This window comes from Pipistrellus hanaki (assembly GCF_964339955.1).
Source record: "Pipistrellus hanaki genome assembly, chromosome: 3".
Taxonomy (NCBI): Eukaryota; Metazoa; Chordata; class Mammalia; order Chiroptera; family Vespertilionidae; genus Pipistrellus; species Pipistrellus hanaki.
Genome location: NC_140505.1, coordinates 58,285,019 through 58,301,711, shown reverse-complemented (window position 1 = coordinate 58,301,711; position 16,693 = coordinate 58,285,019).

Here is a 16,693-nt window from a genome sequence, read left to right as displayed (position 1 = left end):
CTATCTTTCTCTGACTGGCTATTTCACTTAACATTACTTTCCAGGTGCCTATGGGCTATTAATCGATATAGACTATGTTTTAGTTCATCAATGTTTCAATGAAGTTAAAAGGATAGAATTCATATGGAGTATGTGCTCTGAGCAAAACAGAAACTATTTGGAGAATAACAACAATTTGATAAGAGTTCTAAGTATTTGGAAATTAAACAAGACACTTCTAAGCAACTCATAAGTCAAATAAAAAAATGACAAGGAAAATTAGACAAAATCTTGAGTAACAATAAAATCCCAGGACATACCAAAATTTGTGGTAAGCATTCTTAGAGGGTCATATACAATTTCAAATGTTTTTATTAGAAAAAAAAATCACCTAAAACCAAAACTGTATGCTTAACTTCAGGAGTGTAGAAAAAGAAGAATGGTTTTAAACCAAAATAAGCATGAGGAACGATAAAATAAAGAGTGGAAATCAATTAAGTAGAAAAAAGAATAAACAATAAAGAAAATCTATAGAACTTAAAGCTGTTTAGTTAAGAACATCAACAAAATGATTGCACCTATGTCTATTCTGACCACAAATGAGAGACAGAGAGGCCCTGCCATTAATGAGCTACCTTATTTGTGATAATTTTGTTATAGCAGCCTGAGCAAGCTAAGATGATCAACATTGCAGAAACTAATCATTTTAAGTGAGTTCTGCTCTTTATTGATTACCGTATTTTCCGGCATATAAGACGACTCCTAATTTTACAGTTAGAACATAGGTTTAGGCCTATATTCACCGTATAAGACTACCCCGCACTTCCGAGGCAACACCAGTTCTTTTTTTAATAGACCGCCTCTCTGACTCTGGCCAATCTGAGCAGGCTTTTTACTAGAACACAGTGTAATCTTATACGCCGGAAAATACGGTATCAGAAATAGTGCCATAGAATAATGCTTTCTAACCACTTTTGGGATTGCCTCCAAAGGGTCAAACATTTCCACAGGAGTCACAAAACCTCTTTCAGCTTAGTTCCAGCCAGCTGTTTAATGAGGGCAGCTATAAACTTCAAACTACATTAATGTGTTGCTTTAGTCTTCTTCGGTATCTTTGAATATTCGTGTCCTCCTTAAATCCTCTATTCCAAGCTGTTCAAATTACCTTCAAGGAGAAAATATGAGTTTTCCAACTTGATATGGCAAGTCTTACAAAGTGAGTTTTTGAATGTGTCATAGAGATTTTGAAATGCAATCAAATGTAAAACAACTCAGTGAAGAATAAAAAGTTCCTATTATCATCTTACTGTTGTATTTAAAATAAATTTGGTTTTAGAAGCAATCTTAACTGGATATTTATGTGTTTTCTGCCTCTATTCAGCAATTTTTTCTCTGGCATTCTGAACTAGCAGTCTAGAAAACTTCCCAAAATTTGTGAGGGAGAGAGAGTGAAGTTGAAGGAAAACCAAGTAGACAGGTTTTAAAACCCCAATTAATTTTAAACATAGGAAACCCAGTTTTATATTTTTATATACTGTACTGAGATCCATTATAAAGTTACTTCTAAATAGAAGTTCTGTATTAAAAAAAAATCTTCTTCTATACTTATCCTGAAACAAATATTCACCTGAATTTCTGTTGACATTTAAATATTAGAAATGGGGGATTTTATTATCTCCCAATTTTGTTGCAAATGCACAAAGAATCAAAAGCTTATTCACTCCATGTGATGTCTTTCTTTCTAGTTTTTACATCCTTGCGAGCTGACCTGGTATATTATAAAATAGGGCTTCTGAAGATGTTTCTTGTAATATCTTTTGTACTATATTTTATCATTCAATTTTATGCCCTCTTGGCTGCTCCTCTTAATTTAAGAATTTCAATACACTTTATAAATCTCCACTGATTTGAATTTAATTAATATATTTAGAACACCTTATTGAAAGTAGAAATATCAGCTAATTTCAAACCAAAGGAGAGATAGAATCATAAGCAAATATTTTTTTAAAAAGTATATGCAAATAAAGAAGTAGCAATCTATTTTAATATTCTTGGATATAAAAAGCTTATTTTTGAGTGGTAGAATGCTAACATCCATTATCTTACAGTTTTGTTTTTTTAACTGTTGTATTTTATCCTGGTGCATTTGTATTAAGCAATCATGAGGTGTTTGTCTGAACTTTCCATAAAAGTCAGCAAAATTACATATTGCCAAAAGCCTCAGAATGACACAAACTGTGCATCTTCTTTTAATGATTACTGACCTTACTGCTAAGGGTGCTATTTTATTGTTCTTGAATATATATATATATTCTTCAAATTAGGTAAAGTAATTATCAATAATATCATTATGTTATTTTTCACTGGAGAAAATGCTGTTCATGGAAAGCTATTTAATAATCAATGAGGCTAATACATTTCAAATGAATGAAAAATGAAGCCCAACAGTCTAAATAAAAGAAATAAGTAAATATTTAAACAAGGAGGGGGAAATTGCCTCTAAGACCATGATTATAAGATCAAGCTAGTTCAAAGATTTAAATGGCGAAGTCATATAAATGAGTTGTATTACGTCAAGCTCACAGGATTTAAGAGGCAGTTCATTCCCTTTACCACACATAGGCTTGCTCTTAGTCTACCAACCTATCTATTATACTGTCCTGCCTTTTAAACAATCCGACTCCAGCAGTATACTTAGAATAGACAGATCTCAGATAAAGAGGACCCATGCCCTGGCCTCACAACTCACAGTATCTGAGGATAATTTGTAAAGTTAAACTCTTGAAACAGAATGCATTTTAGGTTAGGGGTAATATTTTAGAGGACTACAGATAATCTAAGTGCTTTTGAAAACATATGGTTGTATGCTAACCTCACAGAGGTTCCAATTTGCTCTCTAGGTCACCCCAAAGAAATTTTCCCTGTGGGACTTTGCCTTTAGAGAGACGAAGTGAATTGATTCTGTTGAAATATTCATTAAATTAAAAGGTTTCATTTACTATTCTAAAAGCAATTAATCAGTTTTTTTCATTCTGTGTAGTACAGTACTAGCTACCACTTCACAAAAGGGCATTACAGCTCTAGGGAAAAGGCTACGTACTGCAACGGATATTGATAGGGTTTGCTAAGAAAGTTAGTTACAGACCTAACAAAGTTAAATTTGCCTTTATATATAGAAAAATTTGAAACAGCCAGAACAATGAAATTGCTTACGTATAGCAATTAATTAAAAAAATAAAGAAAAAGAAAACATGGCTATTATGTATACATTTGAAGAGTTTAAAATTTATTCACTATAATTTAAGTCCAAGTCTAAGGAAAATAATTTGTATAAAAATGTAAGAGTAAATATTGATTTTTATTAAGAAAATCCCCCTTCAAAAATATTTATTGCAATAATAATAATAAATACTCTCGATCATCAGGAAAATGCCAATTTCTGTAAAATATTTTCATGTTTGCATTTCATGATTAATTATTCTTTAACAATGTGTAAAGCTTCACATCAATTCTAGGTCATCAGCTGGTCAATAGTTACAGAATGTCCTAATCCAAAATATATTTCTTTGACAGCACTTCCGTGCAATATGTAAATTATTGTATCATTTCAACAAAAATTATACAGTATGCAACAAAAAACTAATGCATTTTTGCTAATTTAAGCAGTAACTCAACACAATATAATTTAAAACTTTAAATAAAGAAAAAAATAATATACAGAAATATGTACAAATGAGTGTTAACTTTTTATCTTTCATATTATTATTCAATTTTTTTTAAATGCCATATTACATATTAATATAGAAATAAGCCACAGGAGAGCTCTTTAATACTGCCTGTGCAGGAAAAAAACAAATAGACCATGGTTAGGAAAATCATTAATAACATAAGAACCAAACTATTTTCTAACAGAGCTTTTGTACTCAGGTCTCAATTATAATAGCCAAAAGTGTCAAGTCAACAGTCATTAACTAAACTATCATTAATTGAATCCTGACCTACATCTAATGAACTCGGCGGTACCATGTTCATTATTCCACTTCAACTTCATAAAAACCTGTGACATGAGCATTACAGTTCCAAATTGCTTAGTTGACTTGTCAAAGGTCATAAATTTAAAAGTAGCAAATCTAGAATTTACATAGAATTTTCTTTCATCTACATTGCAATAATTTCAGCTATTCCTAGGATAACAGCATATTGCCAGTACTTAGGGAATCCTTTAAAATGTGTGGTTATACCAATGGACACAAAACTCTGGGGAGGGAGGGCATGTATGGGGGTGGGGGCAATGGTATATGTACACAGATAATTAATTTTAAAAAATTTAAAAAAAGAAAAAATGCCACAACCTACATGTTGTCTGTTGCCTCCCAGGTTTTACATATGCAATGTCCACTGCCTAAAATGATACTCTGTTCCTAGCCGGACTGAGATTAGGATGAATCAACTGAAGCTCAGGTGCAAAAATAAAGAGAGGCCCAAAACAAAAATTAAGACAAATAATATATTAATGAAATACTTTTAAAAATGAAAATTAATGCGAACACTCAACATAAAAAACATATCAAAATTTTAAATAGAGATAGGATTAACTAGACCAGATGGGAGCCTGAAGCAAAATAAATTTTTTAAAAATTGGTAATATTCTATATTTCTGTTTTTTTACCCAGTCTCATCTCTATTACTTCCAGTCAGAAATCTTATCAGCCTGGTAAAGATGCTGTACTTCCCAGCTTCCATTTGATCCTATACATACAACTCCAATCTGACTTTTCCACACTAAGATAGTCATACAGCAATAGATAATGAATATACTAAGATAGTATATTCATTATCTATTGCTGTATGACTAGAAACCTCCAATTTTAGTGGCTTCAAACAACAAACATGTATTTTCTCAGTAGTTCTGTAAGTCAGGAATGTAAGAGTAGCCTAAATGAGTTTTATCTCAGGAAAACTGGGGCTGTCTCATCTGAAAGTTTGCCTGGGGCTGGAGGATCCATTTCCAAAATAGCTTATTCACATCGCTATTACGTGGAACTCTTGATAGAATTGCTTGTGTGCTCCCTTGACATGGTTATTTATGTCCCTAGAGTGAGAAAACCCAGACAAAGCAAAAATGAGGTTGCTGGGCCTTTTATCACCTACCCTCCAAGGTCTCACACCATATCACATCTACTTTATCCTATTCTTTAGAAATGAGTGTTGGCACAGTCCAAACTCAAAGGCAGGAGAATTCGGTTCTACTTCATAAAGGGGGAAGGATCAAATAACTTTTGAAAACATCTTAAACACACCACAGAGTTGTCTGTTACTTGTCTATCTCTGACCCTAGAATGTAAACTCCCTGAGAGCAGAGACCATGACTGAACTATTTGCCTCTTGGACTACTCCCTAAACTGTGTCTAACATATCGTAAATGCTTAATAAATACTTTTTCAATTATTAATAAAATTCATGAAGACACCTTACCAATGACAATAGCTAAAATAACTTCATGAACAAGGCATAAAATAATAAGTTATATGTCATGAGACTGGGAGAATAATCTATATCCTGACTCTTGTCTTAAAATATAAAATACATAGAAACTTTCACTAATTTTGAATATTGGGGGGAAAAATCCTTGGGCTTAAAAGGGATAATTTGAAAGAGGAAAAGTCAATTGAAACACTGTTACTTTGCAATGAGTCTTTAACCTAAACTTTAAAAGACTATGTTTTGACTGAAATTAAAGTTATTCATAGCCAAAGCCATGACTGGGATTCATATATGTATGTCAGTGTGCCCATGTTTGTATATAAAAATTATGGATATTTCGTTGAGGTAATTTTATATTTGGTTGTGCTATACTAGTATTTAAAATCTATATCCTATAATGTAAATTTACTTAACATTATAATTTTAAAAATATTACATCACGATGGAAAATACTACTGATTCATATATATTTCATATTTAAAAACATTACTGTGCAAATAACTTGAGTTGTGGATAGCACTGGTTTAAAAATTCAATCTGTAGTCACAAATAAATTATTTTTATTAATAAGTTAACATTTTTCAAAGTACTATGGATCACCTAGTACTCCTGAAGAAGATGGGAAAAGAGGGATTTGGAGTGTAACAAGATCCTTTCAGAAATTCTGTGAGGTCAAAGTATTTTCATAATAATAATATGATGTTACTTGCCTTTCCAGTATATATTTACACAGATGGTGACAAAATATAAGTGAATTAAGTTGCTGCCTTTTTATTTTTTTTATTTTTTTAAATATATATTTTATTGACTTTTGTACAGAGTGGAAGGGAGAGAGATAGAGAGTTCGAAGCATCAATGAGAGAGTCATCGATCAGCTGCCTCTTGCACACCCCCTACTGGGGGGATATGCCCGCAACCAAGGTACATGCCTTTGACTGGAATCGAACCCGGGGCCCTTCAGTCCCCAAGCAGATGCTCTATCCATTGAGCCAAACCGGTCCTGGCAAGTTGCTGCCTTTTTAGTATAAATCAAGGCAGTGGCACCAAACTCTAATATCATTTACTATTTTCTTTTTTGCCATAAACTTGCAGTGGGAAAAAGATACAGTTTCACCTAAGAATTCTTAATAAAGTAGTAAATGTTATTATTTTTATTAAATCTCCTTGAATTATATGTTTTTAATATTATCTATGACAAAAAGAAACAATAAAACTCTTTGCTGAATACCAAAGTATGGTGATTGTTTTGAGAAAAAGTACATGCTTAATTGTCTCAGTTATGTGTTGAACTAGCCATTTTTACCATACACAATCTATAATAATAAAAGGGTAATATGCTAATTAGACTGAATGTCTTCAGGACGTCATTCCGGATGTCCTTCCTGACAAAGCTGGGGCTGCAGGGAAGCCAGCCCAGGTCCCAGGTGCCTGTGGGCGGCTTAAGGAAATGCAGCCCAGGGCTATGGGTGCCTACAGGCAGCTGGAAGGAAACAGCCCAGGACCCAGGTGCCTGCAGGCGGCGGAGGAGGGAAGCAGCCCAGGTCCTGGGTGCTGGAGGAAGCCATTGCCGGCAGCCAGGGGAAGGAAGGTTTCAGAATCCACATCATAACCAACTTTTAATAGATTATCATTTATTGAGTTTGGTGTAGTACCAAATAAAATTTTTCTGAAAGCATATTAAAATATGTCCCTTCTCTAAATAGATATGTGTGAGGTTAGAGTTTCTTTATATACTTAAACAACAACATCAAAATATCAATAAATTAAAAGCAGAAGATGCAAAAATCTAGGTATCTTGGATTGATTAACCCCAGATTTTAAAAGAATTTTAAATTCTCATTAATTTTGGAAAATATTGTTGTTTTTATTAAAATGTAATTTATATTAAAACCTAATAGGGTTTGGTCTTTAAGAATAAAAAATACATATCTTAAAATTTCAGTTTTAATTTTTACTATGGTAAATATTAATGGATATAAACCACATACACAAAAGCTCTTCAGGGTCCTTGATCAATTTTAGGGGTATAAAAGGGCCCTCAGATCAAAAGTTTGAAAACTGCTTTCATAATTTGAAACAGAGAGCAACTGGCTTAAAACAAACAATTGAACTGAAGGGGAAACATGGTGCAAAAAGTTTTGATTAATTATATTTTTAATGATACTCTTAGCTAAAGTGAATTATAAGCATACCTGGGAAGATGTGTAGTGACAGTCAATGTACATGAAGTAACACAAGATAAACAAGTGGGGTTTGATGAAATGTATTCACTAACCCTGAAATAATCAGCTCTGATTGTTATCTTGCATCCAGTATCCCTTGCTATGCGACAATATATTTGGGGTGCTACAAATGCACACACTATTGTACCATTTTAGGTAGGTCTAATAAATGGACATAACAAAAACAATTTTATATTTTAGAATGAATCTTAACAATTCATGTGCACACAAATGATGTGGTACTTCCAATTAAGTTTTTTCATTGCATAGTTTTGAACTTGATTCCCCAAACTTCAAATTGCTTCCTTTTGCCCAAGAGCACTGACCTAAAAAATGTGATCATTATACAGGTAGAAATCTATTACTTTACCAGTGACTCCTTATGTGAACACAGTGCAAAGCAGAAGCTAATTTGCATATTATGGGGCAAAATCAATTAAAAACAAAAAATGAAATTTACTATTAGAGTGAAATACTGCAATATTTGGGTTTGCCAATCTGTTTGAGAGAATGGGATTAATAATTTTATTCAAGTTAAATTCTGAGCCTTTAGATAGTTTCTAGTTTACATGAGAGTAAATTAAGAGTAAAGTACATATATTTGTGAGAAATAGAACGATATGAATACATTTGGAAATACATATATATAATACATTTTATACCTCTCTCCTTCAATTTCTCTCTTTTCTTCTCTTCTCTTCTCTTCTCTTCTCTTCTCTTCTCTTCTCTTCTCTTCTCTTCTCTTCTCTTCTCTTCCCTTCTCTCTCTCTCTCTCTCTCTCTCTCTCTCTCTCTCTCTCTCTTTCATTTCCTTTAGACAAAAACTACCTAGCTGAGTGACAGAAAAGTATCTCTTTAAAACATTTATCAATCTCATGGAATTTTAATCAAATATATACAATTTTTGTAAAATTTCACTAAATTAAGTTATTCAAACACATTTTCTAATATTCTGTTTATATTAAAAATAATTTAATCAAGGTAAACAGCTAGACATTATTTGCCCTTAATGTGTCTTTATGTTGAATACTTAATTTACAAAATAATTTTGATCTGATTTATCCTGAATATTTTAAATATAAACCCTTTATCTACTCTAAAAATATAACATCTAGGCATGTTTCAACATGTCAATAGGTACTATATTTCAAAGCACTCTGAAGCCATATTTTTTACATACTCCAACACAAGCCTGGTTTTCCCTGACTTTCCAATCTTTTCTCTGAATACCATATCTTGCTTCAGGCTTTTGCACATTTATTATTTTCCTCTACTAAGAGCTTTGCACCCTTCTTACAATTTCCATGTCTAGCTCAATTTCTGTTTAAAGGTTTTCTTCACTATTTCTGGGTAGAGTGATCACTCCTTTCTTTATACATTCTTTATACCCCTTTGTGTTTTAGTCTACAAACGTGTCATATATATTAAAGATATTTGAAGTCCTAAAAGACAGAGATAAAACCTTATTTTTGAATCTGAATTTTGATATACAGATGGCATGAATAGCCACAATTGTTCACGCCTTCCTATGTTTCACCCTTTCACTAATGCCCTCCCACACTGACTCCGGCCTTGGACCTGTGCCTTACTTTGTCAAATGGAATAGTAACCAAGAGAATAGTTTGAGGGCCACCTCAATAAGAACATGCCCATCTAGCCTGTATAAGGATGTGAGAGCAGAGCCAAATGACTACTCTAGGGGAAGCCTGCCAGATCAGCTCTCAGCTAACAGTCCGCGTGCCACCAGTCATGTGAGTGAGCCCTGCCAAGACCAGAAGGATAGTCCATCTCAAATTATTAAACTGCAGTTTTGTAAGCCAAATAAATGCTTACTCTTTTGAGCCAATGGATACACGCCCTTAGACAACTGATATCTAGAATGCAAAGATAGCAGCCTCACAGTATTTGCACATGTTCAAACTTAATAAGGACTGAGTGAATGCATTTTAGATTATGCTTAACTATGACTCCAAAATATGTATACACTTGTTGGAAATAATAAGTGAAGAGAGCTGGCTGCTTTGAGCATCAGTAGAATGCTAAGTAAGGTGCTGAATAATTTTCATTTTCATTCCATTTACTTCTTATCACAAATATATGGGGTACTTATTTTTAAAGTATCATTGAAAAGAACCGGTGTTCCTGTAGTTTGTTCTGAGTGTTTCCTGAGCTGCAGAGGTTGTTGTGGCATGGGAGGAAGGTAAATAAAGGACAAGTAACAAAACACAAACAACAACAACAAAACAAAAAAAACAACAAACACACCATTATACAGTTAATGAATTTTAGCTGAGAGTGATACATATAACCCATAAAGGTAGAATACAGAATTTAAGAAGAGATTAAATGGAGTTTAAAATTGTGCGTTATTATTCCAGTGTACCTGAGATTTTACCAACAGAACCCTAAATTTTAAACTCTATTTTTGCTTACATTTTGACAGGAGAAGAGAAAGTAAAATTGGGGAAACTGGGATATGTATCACTTAAATAGCTATACTTCCTGGATGGTTACAAAAAATGGGTTATCTCAAACTACAGATCACATTTGCACATCTTATATAGAGGAATATTTGATTAATGGCATGCTCCCCTTAATTAACAGCCCTAAGATATAATGAAAAAGAGATTAAATGATAGCATACCAATCCGACAACAAAGTTTATGTTCATGTCAGGATTGTAACAATGGCCCTTGTGAGGAAGAGGATATTAAATGAGTAAATATGAAATAACTTTTAAAAATAATTTTTAGAGACTTTGTACTAGGCATTTTTTATGATACTTCTTTAAAATGCAGTTTGATGATATGCAAGAGGAAGGAAGCCTATTTATAAGATTTTACACATTTATCCTGTTTCCAACATCATCCTTTACATTTTTATATTGTTCACCAAATTTATTACCAAGTGCTTAATGTATGTCCTGTACTATCTTTGGTACCAGGTTTATGATTATGGATAGAACAGATACAGATCCATACAGTATGATAGATAACTCAGCAAAACAAGGGGAATGTATAAAATGTGAAATAATTAGAAAGCATGAGAAAATTATCATTGTCCATAAAAAATATTTTCTCCACAGAAAAATAAAAAAATAGACAATTTAGAACAATGGGAGTTCAGTAAAATTAGTGAATATGATAGCAATATACAAAATAAATTTAATTACTATGCACAAAGAATAAATTTAGAAAAAAAATATATTTTTCTAAAAACAAATACATTTAGTCATACTAGCCAATAATAAACATGATATTTAATACAATAACTCAAAGAGGATGTATAAGTCTTTTATGGAGAAAATTATAAAAATTCATCAAAAGTCATGAAAGACCTTAATTAATTTAGAAATATACTGTAATAAAGGATACAAAGATAAGTTACATAATATATAAATTGATAATAATCACACTCAAAATTCCTGAAAAGTGATTCTACAATACATACTGATAAACTAAAAATAGCCAATATAATTTTGAGGAAGAATAAGAAAATGTGTAAAAATATTTGTGTGTGTGTCTGGGGTGGGATGTGGTTAACAGTGTTTTATACTAGTTTTTACTATTATGAAAATGTATAGTAATAGAAATAATTAAAATTATTGAGGGGTTACTAAATTCAAGTCATTGTTATAAGTTGTATGCATTAATTCACTTATATTATAAGTAACCCAAAGGTATGTAAAATCAAAGGCAAAGTATGATGGTGCCCAAATTACACATTAAATAGCAGAACTAGGAATGCATATAATCAGTCCAGCTTGCATTCTTTTTCTTTAATCCTTATCTGAGTATATTTTTCCATTGATTTTTAGAGGGAGTGCAAAAGATAGGGAAAAACAGAGAGAAGCATCGATTAGTTGCCTCCTGCAGGAGCCCTGACCAGGGCCCAGGCTGGGGAGGAACCTGCAACCAAGGTCTGTGCCCTTGACTGGAATCAAATCCGGGACCTTGGTTGCAGGTTCCTCCAGGAATTCTTGGCATTCAGATGGCCACACCTTCAGGAAAGACTAAAAATTAAATGAGATAAATATATTTCTCACACAATGACACACCAGAGAACTTCTCAGTTTTAATCTAAAATCTGGATTTTTTTAAAAAAAATCAAAAAAATTAAAAATTCTGACCTGTATTTTAGGGAAATTAAGCATTTGATTTTGAAATTTTGAACCCATCTTACCAAGAAATATTGGAGGCAGCCCTTTGATATATTTATGACATAAAGGTCCCACAGATAATGTAAAACTGCTCTGGGATGGCATCCTTCTGAGTAGGCAGCACAGTAAATGAGAACAAAATCCAAAATTAAAAAAACACATAAGAAAAAAGAAAACAAAACAAAACTATTAGTGAGTGATAGATCTCCCTTCCTCCAGTTGATGAACAGATGAAAACCCCACCTACGGCCAGACATTCCCGATCTCTGAACCACCAATCAGCACCTGCCAAATACCCTAAGTTCCTAGGTCCCTAATCACCAATCAGCGTGTGCTGAGTGCCCGAAGCCCCATCCTCTATCCTTAAAGGTGCTTTTATCACAGCCCTCGCTCTCTTCTGCCCCTCCCTGTGGAAGCAGCCAGCCAGCAGGGGCGCTCTTCCCTCCAATAAAGCCTGTGTGTGTCCTGCCATCCTGGTCTCCAGCTACCTTGTCTATTTAATCTGTCAGTGAGAGTTGACGTATGTGAGAGAAATGATCAACAAGGTGTCCCAAAAATTATTTCATAGAAATAATGGAAAATAGGCATAAGGATATTACCTAAACACAAACAATAACACCACAAGTGATAAAAATATGAAAAAAATTGAATAATAAATCTAAATAATGCTACATTTTAAAATTCTGTTTCTCACTGTATCTCTATATACAGAAAATAATGTCTGGTATAAAGGTGGGTATCAATAGTTAAAATCCTGAATAGAAGTATAAATAAATCAGCTCATAAGTTTTAATTCAGAAGAAATGTCTGGAAATATATAGGAGGGACTCATTGAACTATAAATGATATTTAAAATGCCAAAATTTATAGTCAGAGTAAAAAGAACATGCAAAAAAACCAGGAGGAGTTAGGAAGAAAGCCACAAGTGTGCCATTAGTATAGATTTCTCCTTCCAGACAATAATAATGACAAAATACATGCCTTTTCTCAACACTCATCTCTCCTCTCACTGCCCATCCCATAAGCACACACTTTCTTAACATGGGAAGGCCTACTAATTCTCTAGCCATGATCGATAATATCACCAAATCTCGCTTTTCCCATGCTATATTATACAACCATAACTTCAAGTCCCCTAATCACACAAGGGGGAGGAGTTGACGCTTTCCCCAGATGCAATTGCTGACTTTAAAGGATAGGGCTAAAGATAACATCCTGCCATTATCATTTTTTTTTTAATCCCTGACCTTTAATCACACTGGTGGAAGGACTGGCTCTTCCTTAAATATGCATCTTAAAAACATGAAAATCAATTTTTGTAGTACTACCAAAGTTTGGCATAGGGACCTGATAGATTATTATGAAATCCCCAAGAGGGTATCCACAATAGGAATCCAGTCTCCAGGATTATCACTAGCGAATATAGTCCCCAAACATGTGTTCCAAATGTGAGAGCTGTCTAAAAATTTCCCCTTGTTTGCTCAACAAAGTCAGACAGTCTACCAATTTACCTGAAGAAATATTAGAAAACATGACATTGAAATTCTGCATTTTTATGTTGATTAATCTCCATGCAAATATTGGCTAACACTCCAGTGAACTTTCTTTTAGAAGTTCAGCAAGAATGAAAGGAGGAAAAGTCTAACTTGATCTTTCTCTTACTCTTACTTTCCTCCCTCGCTCTTTTCCTCCTCTCTCTATTCTTCACCTCTGCTGCAATCTTTCCACAGCAAGTGTTCAGGAATCTGGAGAACGGTTGCACATAAATGAAGAGAGACTAGACAAGAAATATAAGTTTCAAAGGCATTGGGGGAAGCCAGACAGAAGCTTAGCTCTAGTGGTAACCATCCCTGAGTCTCTGGACCCATATCATTTTGTTTACTGGAAATCGCATTGGACCTTTAGGAATGCAAACAGGCATATCAAAGATAAAGTTTGGTAAACAGGAAAAGATCACCGGGTTAGGGGAAATGCCTACAGCTGTTCAGCAGCAGGTAATAATATGCAGATTTTCAGGCCTGCTGAAGATGTCCATCAGCCTTCTGAGGAACCACTCGAATTTATTATACTAACTACTGTTCTTAGCCTCCAGCACACCTCTTTTCTTTCCTCACCTCTTGTTTCTCACATAAACACACATATGCACCTGCAGACACAATCTCAGTCACCAAATACTACTGAACAGGCACAATGTGAATTGAATTATGCAAAGAAACTAAGACAATTTACTTTGGGAATATAGGCAAGAATATAATGGTGATTAAATATGGAATCCAACCTGAAGGAAGTATACTAAAAATGATTTTCATGCACATAAATAATTCTACTGTACCTTTTATACATGGGAGAAACATTATAAGACGCCCAGGGAATGCTTGAAACTGTGGATAGTACCAAACTCTAAATTCATTACTACTTTTTTCCTATAAATGCATACCTATGATAAAATTTAATTTATGAATAAGTCATAGTAAGATATTAGCAACAATAACTGATAATAAAATAGAACAATTAAAACAATACACTGTAATTATAATTATACGAATAGCTTTGGGGGCCATTATTAAATAAGTGTTAGTTGAATATAAGCACTATGATACCAAGACAGTTGACCTGATCATTCAGATGGAGGCTAAGTGACTAATTGTCAGGGAGAGTATGCAGCATGGAAGCAGTGCATAATAGGATGAGTCATGACTTAGGAAGAATGGAGAAGGATAGTGAGAGATTTCATTATGCTCCTCAAAAAGGCCCGAATAGCCACAGCAATCCTGAGAAAGAAGAGTAAAGTAGGAGGTATCTCAATAACAGACTTCAAACTGTATTACAAAGCCACTGTTCTCAGAACAGCCTGGTACTGGCACAAAAACAGACATATAGATCAATGGAATCGAATCGAGAACCCAGATATCAACCCAAATCACTATGCTCAATTAATATTTGACAAAGGAGGCACAAATATACAATGGAGTCAAGACAGTCTCTTCAATAAATGGTGTTGGGAAAATTGGACAGATACATGCAAAAGAATGAAACTAGGTCACCAACTTACACCATACACAAAAATAAACTCAAAATGGATACAGGACTTAAACATCAGACGGGAAACCATAAAAATACTAGAAGCATCCACAGGCAACAAAATCTCAGACGTATGCCAAAAGAACTTCTTCACTGATACTACCCCTAGCGCAATGGAAGCTAACGAGAAAATAAACAAATGGGACTACATCAAAATAAAAAGCTTTTTTATAGCAAAAGAAACCATCAACAAAACAACAAGAAAGCCCACTGTGTGGGAGAACATATTTGCAAATGTTACCACTGATAAAGGTTTAATCTCCAACATCTACAAACAGCTTATACAACTAAATAAAAGGAAGCTGAATGATCCAATTAAAAAATGGGCAATGGACCTAAATAGAATATTTTCAAAAGAAGACAGAAGGAAGGCCAAAAGGCACATGAAAACATGCTCAAAGTCACTAATTATCCGAGAGATGCAAATCAAAACAACAATGCGGTACCATCTCACACCTGTCAGAATGGCCAACATCAACAAATCAACAAACGACAAGTGTTGGCGAGGTTGCGGAGAAAAAGGAACCCTCATGCACTGCTGGTGGGAATGCAGACTGGTGCAACCACTGTGGAGAACAGTGTGGAGTTTCCTCAAAAAACTGAAAATGGAACTCCCATTTGACCCAGTAATCCCACTTCTAGGAATATACCCCAAGAAACTAGAAACACCAATCAGAAAGGATATATGCACCCCTATGTTCATAGCAGCACAATCTACAATAGCCAGAATTTGGAAACAGCCGAAGTGTTCGTCAGCAGATGATTGGATCCAAAAACTATGGTACATCTACACAATGGAATACTATGCTGCCATAAAAAAGAAGGAATTCTCATCATTTGCAGCAACCTGGATGGAATTGGAGAACATCATGCTGAGTGAAAGAAGCCAATCAATGAAAGAGAAACACCACATGACCTCACTCATTTGTGGATAATAAAGAACATTATAAACTGATGAACCATAAGATAGATATAGAGACAGTATATCAACAAGTAGACTGTCAAATTACAGCGGGGAGGGGAGGAAGATCTGGGGGAGATAATAGATCAACCGAAGGACTTGTATACATGCATATAAGTGCAACCAATGGACACAAAACTCTGGGGAGGGAGGGGATGTGTGGGAGGGAGGGAGGGGGTCAAAAAAAAATCAATAAAATATATTAAAAAATAAATAAATAAATAAATAAATAAATAAAATAAAATAAAATAAAATTTGTATTCTCTCCTAAGAAGAGCACTTCCAAAAAAAAAAAAAAAAAAAAAAAAAAAGGCATGAGAGCCGAAACCGGTTTGGCTCAGTAGTAGAGCATCGGTCTGCGGACTGAAAGGTCCCAGGTTCGATTCCGGTCAGGGGCATGTACATTGGTTGCGGGCACATCCCCGGTGGGGGTGTGCAGGAGCCAGTTGGTCTATGTTTCTCTCTCATCGACGTTTCTAGCTCTCTATCTCTCTCTCTTACTCCTGTAAAAAATCAATAAAATACATTAAAAAAAAAAGGCATGAGATTTAAAATTAATAGGTTGTTTATTTCTAAAATTTCCCATTTAATATTTTTGGACCATGATTGACCATAGGTAACTAGAACTATGGAAAGTGAAATTGTGGATAAGGGTGAACTACTGCAGTTAGAATATAATTAAATTTAGAATGTTCCATGGGATATTTATGAATTGCTAACATTTACTAAATTCTTTATTAGGCACTGTCCAAGTATTTGTAATTATTATCGTATTTAGTCCTCACCTCAATTATTAAGGTAGATAAAT